The following is an 11390-nucleotide window of genomic DNA, read 5'->3' on the forward strand; positions in this document are numbered from 1 at the left end:
TTGGACTAATGTAACTATCTTATTCATCAAATTTCAACCCAAGAGCTTTGGCATCCATTGACACTTTTGTCTGAATCACTTTTTACTGTCAGTTCAGTTCAGTTGCTCAGTTGTATCCAACTCTTTGCGACCCCGTGGACTGCAGCATGCCAGGCCTCCCTGTCCCTCACCAACTCCCGGAGTTCACTCAAACTCATGTCCGTTGAGTCAGTGATGCCATCCAACCATCTCATCCTCTGTCATCCCCTTCTACTGCCTTCAATCTTTCCCAGCATCAGGGTCTTTTCAAATGAGTCAGTTCTTCACATCAGGTGGCCAAAGTATTAGAGTTTCAGCTTCAGCATCAGTCCTTCCAATGAATATTCAGGACTGATTTCCTTTAGGATGGACTGGTTGGATCTCCTTGCAGTCCAAGGGATTCTCAAGAGTCTTCTCCAGCACCACAGTTCAAAAGCATCAGTTCTTTGGTGCTCAGCTTTCTTTATAGTCCAACTCTCACTTCCATACATGATTGCTGGAAGAACCATAGCTTTGACTAGACCGGCCTTTGTTGGTCTAGTAATGTCTCTGCTTTTTAATATGCTGTCTAGGTTGGTCATAACTTTTCTTCCAAGGAGCAAGCATCTTTTAATTTCATGGCTACAGTCACCATCTGCAGTGATTTTGGAGCCCAAAGAAATAAAGTGTGTCACTGTTTCCACTGTTTCCCCATCTATTTCCCATGAAGTGATGGGACCAGATGCCATGAGTTTTAAATCAACTTTTTCACTCTCCTCTTTCACTTTCATCAAGAGGCTCTTTAGTTCTTCTTCACTTTCTGCCTTAAGGGTGGTGTCATCTGCATATCTGAGGTTATTGATATTTCTCCCAGCAATCTTGATTCCAGCTTGTGCTTCTTCCAGTCCAGTGTTCCTCATGATGTACTCTGCATATAAGTTAAATAAGCAAGGTGACAATATACAGCCTTGACGTACTCCTTTTCCTATTTGGAACCAGTCTGTTGTTCCATGTCCAATTCTAACTGTTGCTTCCTGACCTGCAAACAGGTTTCTCAAGAGGCAGGCCAGATGGTCAAGTATTCCCATCTCTTTCAGAATTTTCCAGAGTTTGTTGTGGTCCACACTGACAAAGGCTTTGGCATAGTCAATAAAGCAGAAGTAGATGTTTTTCTGGAGCTCTCTTGCTGTTTTGATGATCCAATGGATGTTGGCAATTTGATCTCTGGTTCCTCTGCCTTTTCTCTAATAGTTGCTAAATGGTCATGTGCTATCTCTTCATTCCTTCTACACGAGATTCCTCTAAAAGGGAGAATTTTTCCTTCTTCCCTATTTATTTACTATCAAAAGAAACGCACCTGCTTATGTACTCTCAGTTCTCAGTTCATCGCCGATCAGCACTGTCGCCTCTGTCATGTATCAGGTTTCCATAAATTCTGGGTCTTTTCGGGCTCTCCCTTTTGCTCAACGACCTTTTTCCTGCTCGATATCAAAACAACATTATCTCAGTTACTATGGCTTCATCATTAGTTTCAGTGTCTGTTTGACCAAGTTTCTCCTTCAATAAAAATTGAAAAGTGCCTTGGGTTTTCTTCCTTTTCCATATAAATATCAGAATCAGCTGTCATGTTTCACAAAACCTCTGTTGATATTTTGATTAAGATTATATTAATTCTGCACATCAATTGGGGAAGAATCACTTTAAAAATTTCAGCCTCTATTTCCATGAATATATTTCTCCATTTACTTAGATCTTCTGAGTGTCTTTTAATAATGCTTTATATATATATATTTTTCTATACAGACCTTGTACATCTTTTATTAAGTTTAATTTAGATGTCTATGTTTGAGCTCTTTCTAAATTATGTTTTCTATGTGTGTATTGTTACAGAAGCGTTTTCTGAATACTTGTTAAATTTTATAGAAATGCAATTGAATCTTACATATTAATCTATGGTAAATTCTTATTACTTTTAATAAGCAATCTTTTCGATTTTTTACATAGATTATCATATCCTTTGTGAAATAATGTAGTCCTAGGTCTTCCTTTCCGATCTTTTTGTCTTTGATTTCCTTTGTGTCTTTCAGTGTGAAATTAATAAAGCGGGTAGGAGACCCTGCCCAGTCCAGCTATCTAAAATCCATCCCGGTCCCCACTGTAGTTTGGCGCCACCTAGTGGTTATTGTTCACCCCAGTTTGTAGTGAGGGGAAGGACTGAGGGTCTGCAGCTGACTTGAGGGCAGCACCAGTGATTGCAGGAAATTACTGGCTAGATGGCAAAAAAGTTTTGTTTGCCCAGTTTGGGAATATTGAGTTGGGAGATCACTGAGCTAGCAGGATTCAAGCTCCACCTCCCTTCTGGGATTTGCGCTATTTTCCTGCCAGGCTCCTCCCTCTATCCCGTTATTTTCCATTCCCCAACCCCAGAATAAGAACTTTACTCTCCTTCTTTTGTACCATCTGCAGGGTTTGGTGGTGGAGAGGAACAAATCATCCATTCTGTCACCTCAGAATTCACCATATCCTATGTGTATTTTCACAGGATTTTACTGTATTTATTTGTATATTTCACTCTCTCCTTCCATTATGTTAAACTTCAGAAGGACTCTTATGTCTCATTCACAGTCATATTTTCATGAATAGAAAAGTTCCTAGCATGCAGACACCTGAGAACATTTATTAAATAAAATGAGCAAATGACACAGAAATCTTCCATTACGTGATACATTTGTTAATTTCTTCCTGTAATTTTTGGATGAAGCACAAGCTGGAATCAAGATTGCTGGGAGAAATATCAATAACCTCAGATATGCAGATGACACCACCCTTATGGCAGAAAGTGAAGAGGAACTGAAGATCCTCTTGATGAAGGTAAAAGGGGAGAGTGACAAAGCTGGCTTAAAACTCAACATTCAAAAAACTAAGATAGTGGCATCTGGTCCCATCATTTCATGGCAAATAGACGGGGAAAGAATGGAAATTGTCATAGACTTTATTTTGGAGGGCTCTAAAATCACTGCAGATGGTGACTGAAATGAAATTAAAAGATGCTTGCTCCTTGGAAGAAAAATTGTGACAAACCTAGACAGTGTATTAAAAAGCAGAGCCATTACTTGGCCAAGAAAGGTCTATATAGTAAAAACTATGATTTTTCCAGTAGGCATGTACAGATGTGAGAGCTGGACAATATAAAAGGCTGAGCACTGAAGAACTGATGCCTTCAAACTATGGAACTGTGGTGCTGGAGAAGACTCTTGAGAGTCCTTTGGACTGCAAGGAGATCCAACCAGTCCATCCTAAAGGAAATCAGTCCTGAATATTCATTGTAAGGACTGATGCTGAAGCTCCAGTACTTTGGCCACTAGATGTGAAGAGCCGACTCATTGGAAAAGACCCTGATGGTAGGAAAGATTGAAGGCAGGAGGAAAAGGAGCTGACAGAGATAAGATATTGGATGGCATCACTGATTCAATGGACCTGAGTTTGAACAAACTCTGGAAAATTGTGAAGGACAGGGAAGACTGGTGTGCTGTAGTCCATGGGGTCACAGAGAGTCAGACGTAACTGAGAGACTGAACAACAGCAGTTACTTAGAAAATTTGAGGGTTTTTGATCAGATGCATACAAAACTAAAATCACTGCAGCTTCTTGATGAACTCAGTCTTCCTCAGTGATGTTTTTAGTTTTTTGCTTTTGATATTTTTGGTCATGCTCTCCGTGGCCCTGCCAATCTGTCTCTTGCTTCAGCAGTGTTGAAGCAACAGACCCCAGGATGTCCCTTGCTCCAGCCTCTGACCACCCTCCAGCTTCTCTTCCAAGTGCAACTTTAGAACCAGCCACTCGGCCATCCTTGACCTCTGGGACCAGCCAACACCAATTTCTGAGCTTAGCTCCTTATTACCAATTAACCATGAACTCCAAGATTCCTCAGAATTATTCTACCAGGGTCGAGGCTGCCTTCAACTGCCTAGTCACCTTGCATCGGTCAGCCTCCTACACCAACCCCACTGGGTTCCTATTTCCACCACAACAGCATGACTCTGGAGGGCATGGGCCACTGTTTCGGGGAATTGGCCAAGAAGAATTAGGGTGCAGAGCCTCTCTTGAAAAGGAAAAACCAGGGCAGCGGCTGCACCTTCTTCCAGGATGTGCAGAAACCATCTCAAGTTGAGTGGGGTAAAACCCAGGACACTGTGGACGCTGCATTCTCATGGAGAAGAAACTGAACCAGGTCCTCTTGGGATCTGCCCATGCAGACCGCCACCTCTGTGACTTCCTGGACAGCCACTTCCTAGATGAGGGGGTGAAACTCACGGAGAAGATGGGCAATCGCCTGACCAACTTCCAATGGCAGACTGGTCGGTCCCCAGGCTGGGCCAGCTGAGTGACTCTTCCAAAGGCTCACCATCCAGCATGACTAGTGGGAAGGAGCCTTGGAAGCCCAGCAGCCTTTGAGGAGCCCTTCTGGTGTCACGGTTTCCTCCTGAAGCCTCTCTCTGCAGGCACTAGGCCACTTTTGCACCACCCTGGAGCCCTCTTCCAAGCCATGGACCAAATGGAAACAGTAAAGCTTTTTGCAGCAACAAAACAACTCTCCCCGCCTCCCACCCCCCAAAACCCCAAAAAAACGCTTCTATTTCAACGCTAACATGCCATCAAGCTTTCTTCTGGTTACAATCTTCCACATATGTCTTTTCACTTCCTATTACTTTCAACCTTTATATGTCCTTATGCTTTATGTCCCTCTCTTCCAAACAGTATTTAGCTGGATTTTTAAAAACACAGTTGCACAGTCATTTAACTGGTAAATTTAATGCATTTATGTTTATAATGATTATTGATGTATCTGAATTTATTTCTATATAGGTTTAACCTGTTTATTGCCTTAAATTTTTTTTTTTTTGATGATTGCATTTCTAAAAAATCCTTTTGCTTCTTTTTCAGATCAGGTTATTCCTATTAGTCTTATATTACCAGCTCATCTTTAATTCTATTATAATTTTTGAAATTCCATTGTTTATTTCTGTAAATATTCTATACCCAATCTCCATTCTCAAGTCAAGTTGTAACAGTTATACTAGTCACATTTAAATAGTGCTAACAATCCCTTATGATTATACAGTGGAAGTGAGAAATAGATTTAAGGGACTAGATCTGATTGATAGAGTACCTGATGAACTCTGGACGGAGGTTCGTGACATTGTACAGGAGACAGGGACCAAGACCATCCCCATGGAAAAGAAATGCAGAAGAGCGAAATGGCTGTCTGAGGAGGCCTTACAAATAGCTGTGAAAAGAAGAGAGGTGAAAAGCAAAGGAGAAAAGGAAAGATATAAGCATCTGAATGCAGAGTTCCAAAGAATAGCAAGGAGAGATAAGAAAGACTTCCTCAGTGATCAATGCAAAGAAATAGAGGAAAACAACAGAATAGGAAAAACAAGAGACCTCTTCAAGAAAATTAGAGATTCCAACGGAACATTTCATGCAAAGATGGGCTCGATAAAGGACAGAAATGGTATGGACCTAACAGAAGCAGAAGATATTAAGAAGAGGTGGCAGGAATACACAGAAGAACTGTACAAAAAAGATCTTCACAACCAAGATAGTCACGATAACGTGATCACTGACCTAGAGCCAGACATCTTGGAATGTGAAGTCAAGTGGGCCTTAGAAAGCATCACTACGAACAAAGCAAGTGGAGGTGATGGAATTCCAGTTGAGCTATTTCAAGTCTTGAACGATGATGCTGTGAAAGTGCTGCACTCAATATGCCAGCAGATTTGGAAAACTCAGCGATGGCCACAGGACTGGAAGAGGTCAGTCTTCATTCCAATCCCAAAGAAAGGCAATGCCAAAGAATGCTCAAACTACCGCACAATTGCACTCATCTCACACGCTAGTAAAGTCATGCTCAAAATTCTCCAAGCCAGGCTTCAGCAGTATGTAAACCGTGAACTCCCAGATGTTCAAGCAGGTTTTAGAAAAGGCAGAGGCACCAGAGATCAAATTGCCAACATCCGCTGGATCATGGAGAAAGCAAGAGAGTTCCAGAAAAACATCTATTTCTGCTTACTTGACTATGCCAAAGCCTTTGACTGTGTGGATCACAATAAACTGTGGAACATTCTGAAAGAGATGGGAATCCCAGACCACCTGACCTGCCTCTTGAGAAACCTGTATGCAGGTCAGGAAGCAACAGTTAGAACTGGACATGGAACAACAGACTCGTTCCAAGTAGGAAAAGGTGTACGTCAAGGTTGTATATTGTCACCTTGCTTATTTAACTTATATGCAGAGTACATCATGAGGAACGCTGGGCTGGAAGAAGCACAGGCTGGAATCAAGATTGCTGGGAGAAATATCAATAACCTCAGATATGCAGATGACACCACCCTTATGGCAGAAAGTGAAGAGGAACTCAAAAGCCTCTTGATGAAAGTGAAAGAGGAGAGTGAAAAGGTTGGCTTGAAGCTCAACATTCAGAAAATAAAGATCATGGCATCTGGTCCCATCACTTCATGGGAAATAGATGGAAAAACAGTAGAAACAGTGTCAGACTTTATTTTTTTGGGCTCCAAAATCACTGCAGATGCTAATTGCAGCCATGAAATTAAAAGACGCTTGCTCCTTGGAAGGAAAGTTGTGACCAACCTTGATAGTATATTAAAAAGCAGAGACATTACTTTGCCAACCAAGGTCCGTCTAGTCAAGGCAATGGTTTTTCCCGTGGTCATGTATGGATGTGAGAGTTGGACTGTGAAGAAAGCTGATCACCGAAGAATCGATGCTTTTGAACTGTGGTGTTGGAGAAGACTCTTGAGAGTCCCTTATACTGCAAGGAGATCCAACCAGTCCATTCTAAAGGAGATCAATCCTGGATGTTCATTGGAGGGACTGATGCTAAAGCTGAAACTCCAATACTTTGGCCACCTCATGCGACGAGTTGACTCACTGGAAAAGACTCTGATGCTGGGAAAGGTTGGGGGCGGGAGAAGAAGGGGACGACGGAGAATGAGATGGCTGGATGGCGTCACTGACTCTGTGGACATGAGTTTGAGTGAACTCCGGGAGTTGGTGATGGACAGGGAAGCCTGGCGTGCTGTGATTCATGGGGTCGCGGAGAGTCGGACACGACTGAGCGACTGAACTGAACTGAACTGAACATAGTTGTTAAATAATTAGTTAAGCCCATATGTGCCAGATACTTTCTTTAAAAATTTTAATAAAGTATTTTAACCTAGTATACCCAAAGTGTTTTTTCAACCAAGTACTCTTTTAAGAACTTTACTTTCATTAGCTCATTTAAGTCTCATTTTACTGACTAACCCCATTTTATGGAATAGGAAACTGCAGCAGAGAGAGAGGTAAAAAAATTTGGCCAAGGTCACATAGGTAGGTAGATTTTTTTAGCTGGGATTTGAATGCACGTTGTTAACTATACTCACTGTGTGCTGTGCTGTGCTTAGTAGCTGAGTTGTGTCCGACTCTGCCAGCCCATGGACTGAAGCCTCTCAGGCTCCTCTGTCCATGAGGATTCTCCAGGCAAGAATACTGGAGTGGGTTGCCATGCCCTCCTCTGTGGGATCTTCCCAACCCAGGGATCGAGGGGAAAAAAAAACCCAGACATTGTTTTTGGCAAAATAAAATGTTATTTTTGCTTTTATTTTTTTTAATGCTAGTGGTTTTCAACTTTCTCATACAATAATTAGCTTTCTGTACATCTTCTTTAGTTCATTTTTCATATTCTTTGTCTATTTTTATCTTGGAGTCATAAATAATCTTTTGTATTAAAAACTCCTTGTATTAACTACAATAAAATGTATTTTTATTTAATAAATTTTTCATTTTATCAGAGATAATTTCTCAGTTGACATTTTAATTTCCTAAGGAAATTTAGAAGAGTTATATAATTCCCTTTTCAAAGAAAACATATCTCTGCTCTCCTTCATCCTCACTATCAGGAAATTCTAAGCTATTATTTTACAGTCCTTGAGCTCAAATTTCCAAAGGAAAACATGAAAAATGTAAAAAAAAAATTCTTTTATGTGTATTACGTGAAATATAATTTCTGAATCTCTATAAAATTAAACAAAAATATATTAGATATATCAAAAAACTAAATCTGTTTAATATGCCATAAGCATAATACAGCACAATGAATAAATAGACAATATATATTTGTGTTACTTTAAAGAAAAAACAAAATTTTAAAAAAGGTGAAGATTAGTGATATGAAAGATATAAAAAGGAATACTCTGTTTTCAAGAATGAGCCAATACGGAGATCCTTTATGGAGAGATCCAAAGTCTTATTTGATTTTTAAAACAAACAGGCAAATAAATTAAAGAATCAAGCAATCCCATTTTGAGACTCTCAACATTTGCCATGGTCAGAAACTGTCCTGGAAAAACAGCACAATATAGGAATGTTGCCATCTAGTGTTCACTTTTAGAATTGGCCCCACAAAATTAGTGTAATCTAAATACATTATTTCAAAATGTATTGACTCTTTGAAATTGGAGCCAGAGATCAAGAGAGTTTTGTGAGACAACTGAAAAGTTTTTATTTTATTTATTTATTTTTTAAACTGAGAAGTTTTTAAAATTAAGGAGAGAAAGGAGGAGGTTACTAAAGATGTGTATGCTGCTGCTGCTGCTGCTAAGTCACTTCAGTCGTGTCCGACTCTGTGTGACCCCATAGACGGAAGCCCACCAGGCTCCCCCGTCTCTGGGATTCTCCAGGCAAGAACACTGGAGTGGGTTGCCATTTCCTTCTCCAATGTGTGAAAGAGAAAAGTGAAAGTGAAGTTGCTCAGTCGTGTCCGACCCCTAGTGACCCCATGGACTGCAGCCCACCAGGCTCCTCCATCCATGGGATCTTCCAGGCAAGAGATGTGTATACATACATGTAAAGACTGAAATGAATCAGGATAGACAATGGAGAGAGAAAATGGCAAATGCATAAGACCCTTTAGAAGGAATAAAGAATGTGAGAAGGCGGAGGGTCAAATCTTTGAAACAGTAGGAAAGTAGCAGTCTTTGAAATGTATTGGATGGGAAATTTAAAGAATAAAATGTATTGTATGTCTACAACTTTTGAAGGATTTTTGTTTCAGATAATGAAAAGTGACCTGTTGAGGACTTAGTGAGTACCAGCTATTATAAACGGTTTGCATGTAATATATATTTGACTTCTATAATTACTCTGTTACCCCCCGTTTTAAACATGAGAAAACTGAGGTACAGAAAGTTTATAGAATTTGGTAAGTGGCAAAACCTCATATTGATTTGTCTAAACCAAGAAGCTGTTTCCAATGTCCATGCTCTTAACCAACATGCTATGCACTTCCTTCTAAAATAAGCATAGAACTTGAGCTGGGGTCACCGTGTAATGTTCAGTTCAGTTCAGTTCATTTCAATCGCTCAGTCATGTCCGACTCTCCGCGACCCCATGAATCACAGCATGCCAGGCCTCCCTGTCCATCACCAAATCCCGGAGTTCACTCAAACTCATGTCCACAGAGTCGGTGATACCATCCAGCCATCTCTTTCTCTGTCGTCCCCTTCTCCTCCTGCCCCCAACCTTTCCCAGCATCAGAGTCTTTTCCAGTGAGTCAACTCGTCGCGTGAGGTGGTCAAAGTATTGGAGTTTCAGCTTTAGCATCAGTCCTTCCAATGAACACCCAGGATTGATCTCCTTTAGAATGGACTGGTTGGATCTCCTTGCAGTCCAAGGGACTCTCAAGAGTCTTCTCCAGCACCACAGTTCAAAAGCATCGATTCTTTGGTGATCAGCTTTCTTCACAGTCCAACTCTCACGTCCATACATGACCATGGGAAAAACCATAGCCTTGACTAGACGGACCTTTGTTGGCAAAGTAATGTCTCTGCTTTTTAATATGTTATCTAGGTTGGTCATAACTTTCCTTCCAAGGAGTAAGCGTCTTTTAATTTCATGGCTGCAATTAGCATCTGCAGTGATTTTGGAGCCCCAAAAAATAAAGTCTGACACTGTTTCCACTGTTTTTCCATTTTAGTCAACTATCCAAAAAATTCTGACCAAATTTTATTATTTTTATTATCTGGATCTGGTGCTTGAACTGATCAACTCATCTAACAATTGCTCAGTTTTCCCTTTTACGTCTGTGTCATGTTCTTTTTAAAAAATATTTGTTTATTTATTTGGCTGCATCAGATCTTAGTTGCAGCACTTGAGATCTTTCATAGCAGCTGCGAGTGGGCTTATTTGCCCCCTGGCATGTGGGATAGTTCCCCGTCCAGGGATTGAACCTGAGTCCCCTATATCACAAGGCAGATTCTTGACCACTGGACCGCCAGGGAAGTCCCCTGTGCTATTTTCTTGCTAAAGTTTAGTACATACGTGTCTGAGGTGTAAAAATATTACAGTGCTCTGTTTTCTTTTGTAGAGTGTGTATATCGACTTCAGTAGTGGTAAATTTCTTCTCTCAACTCTTGGTCTTCCTGCCTGGCACCAGCACAACTGTGGTCACTAGTGTGGGTTGAGTTGCGTCACCCCCACCCCGTTTCCCACTCATATGCTGAAGCCCTCACTCCCAGTGCTCAGAATGTGGCTGTATTTAGAGATAAGGTCTTCAAAGAGGTAATTACGTTAATAGAGGGTCATTGGATTGGGCCCTAATCCAACGAGAAAAGGAAATTTGGGTGTGAACACTTACTGGCGAGACCTTGTGAAGACACAGGGAAAACACAGCCAGCTGAAAGTTGAGGGGAGAAGCCTCATAAGAAACCATCCCTGGTAACAGTTGGATCTCAAACTTCTAGCTTCCAGAAATATGAGACGATACATTTCTGCTGTTAAGCCACCCCGTCTAGGGTACTTAGTTATGGCAGCCCTAGTAAATGGAATGGAGCGTGTGCATTATTCAGGCTCTTGGTTTATAAAGCAAACAAACTGCTCTCGCTAGGTTAAGAAGAAGAAAAAAAAAGACAGTTCCTAAGGAATATTAGATAGCTCAGAGAATCTTTGGAGGACTAGAGAGCCAGGTTGAGAGGCTACAGTCAGAAACAATGCCCAAACCACATCCCCACATTGTGCCAGCAAAGGCTTCAGTGAAACTAGACCTTCCAGGGCACACCACTCACTGTGGACTTGAGATGCCAGGACTTCCATCTTCTGACCACGGGAGATGACATCTCAGCAGCTACCTTTGCCCCCCCAAATGGAACTCCTGCAGCTCTGCCTTGCCACATAGCTCATGTATGGTTTGATGGCTCATGTGGTTGTGCGTGCTTGGGGGAGCCTAGGTTCCATGCTTGCAGTCTAGTTGTGAGTGAGAAAAGGGAGTGAGTTTTCTGACTTCTGCCACATGGAGGTGGATCAAAAGGCAGGAAACTGTCTAGACATGGAAAGAG

The sequence above is a fragment of the Moschus berezovskii genome, chromosome 5 (genome assembly GCF_049115385.1).
Source record: "Moschus berezovskii isolate FMDL1 chromosome 5, NW_MosBer_1.0, whole genome shotgun sequence".
Classification (NCBI taxonomy): Eukaryota; Metazoa; Chordata; class Mammalia; order Artiodactyla; family Moschidae; genus Moschus; species Moschus berezovskii.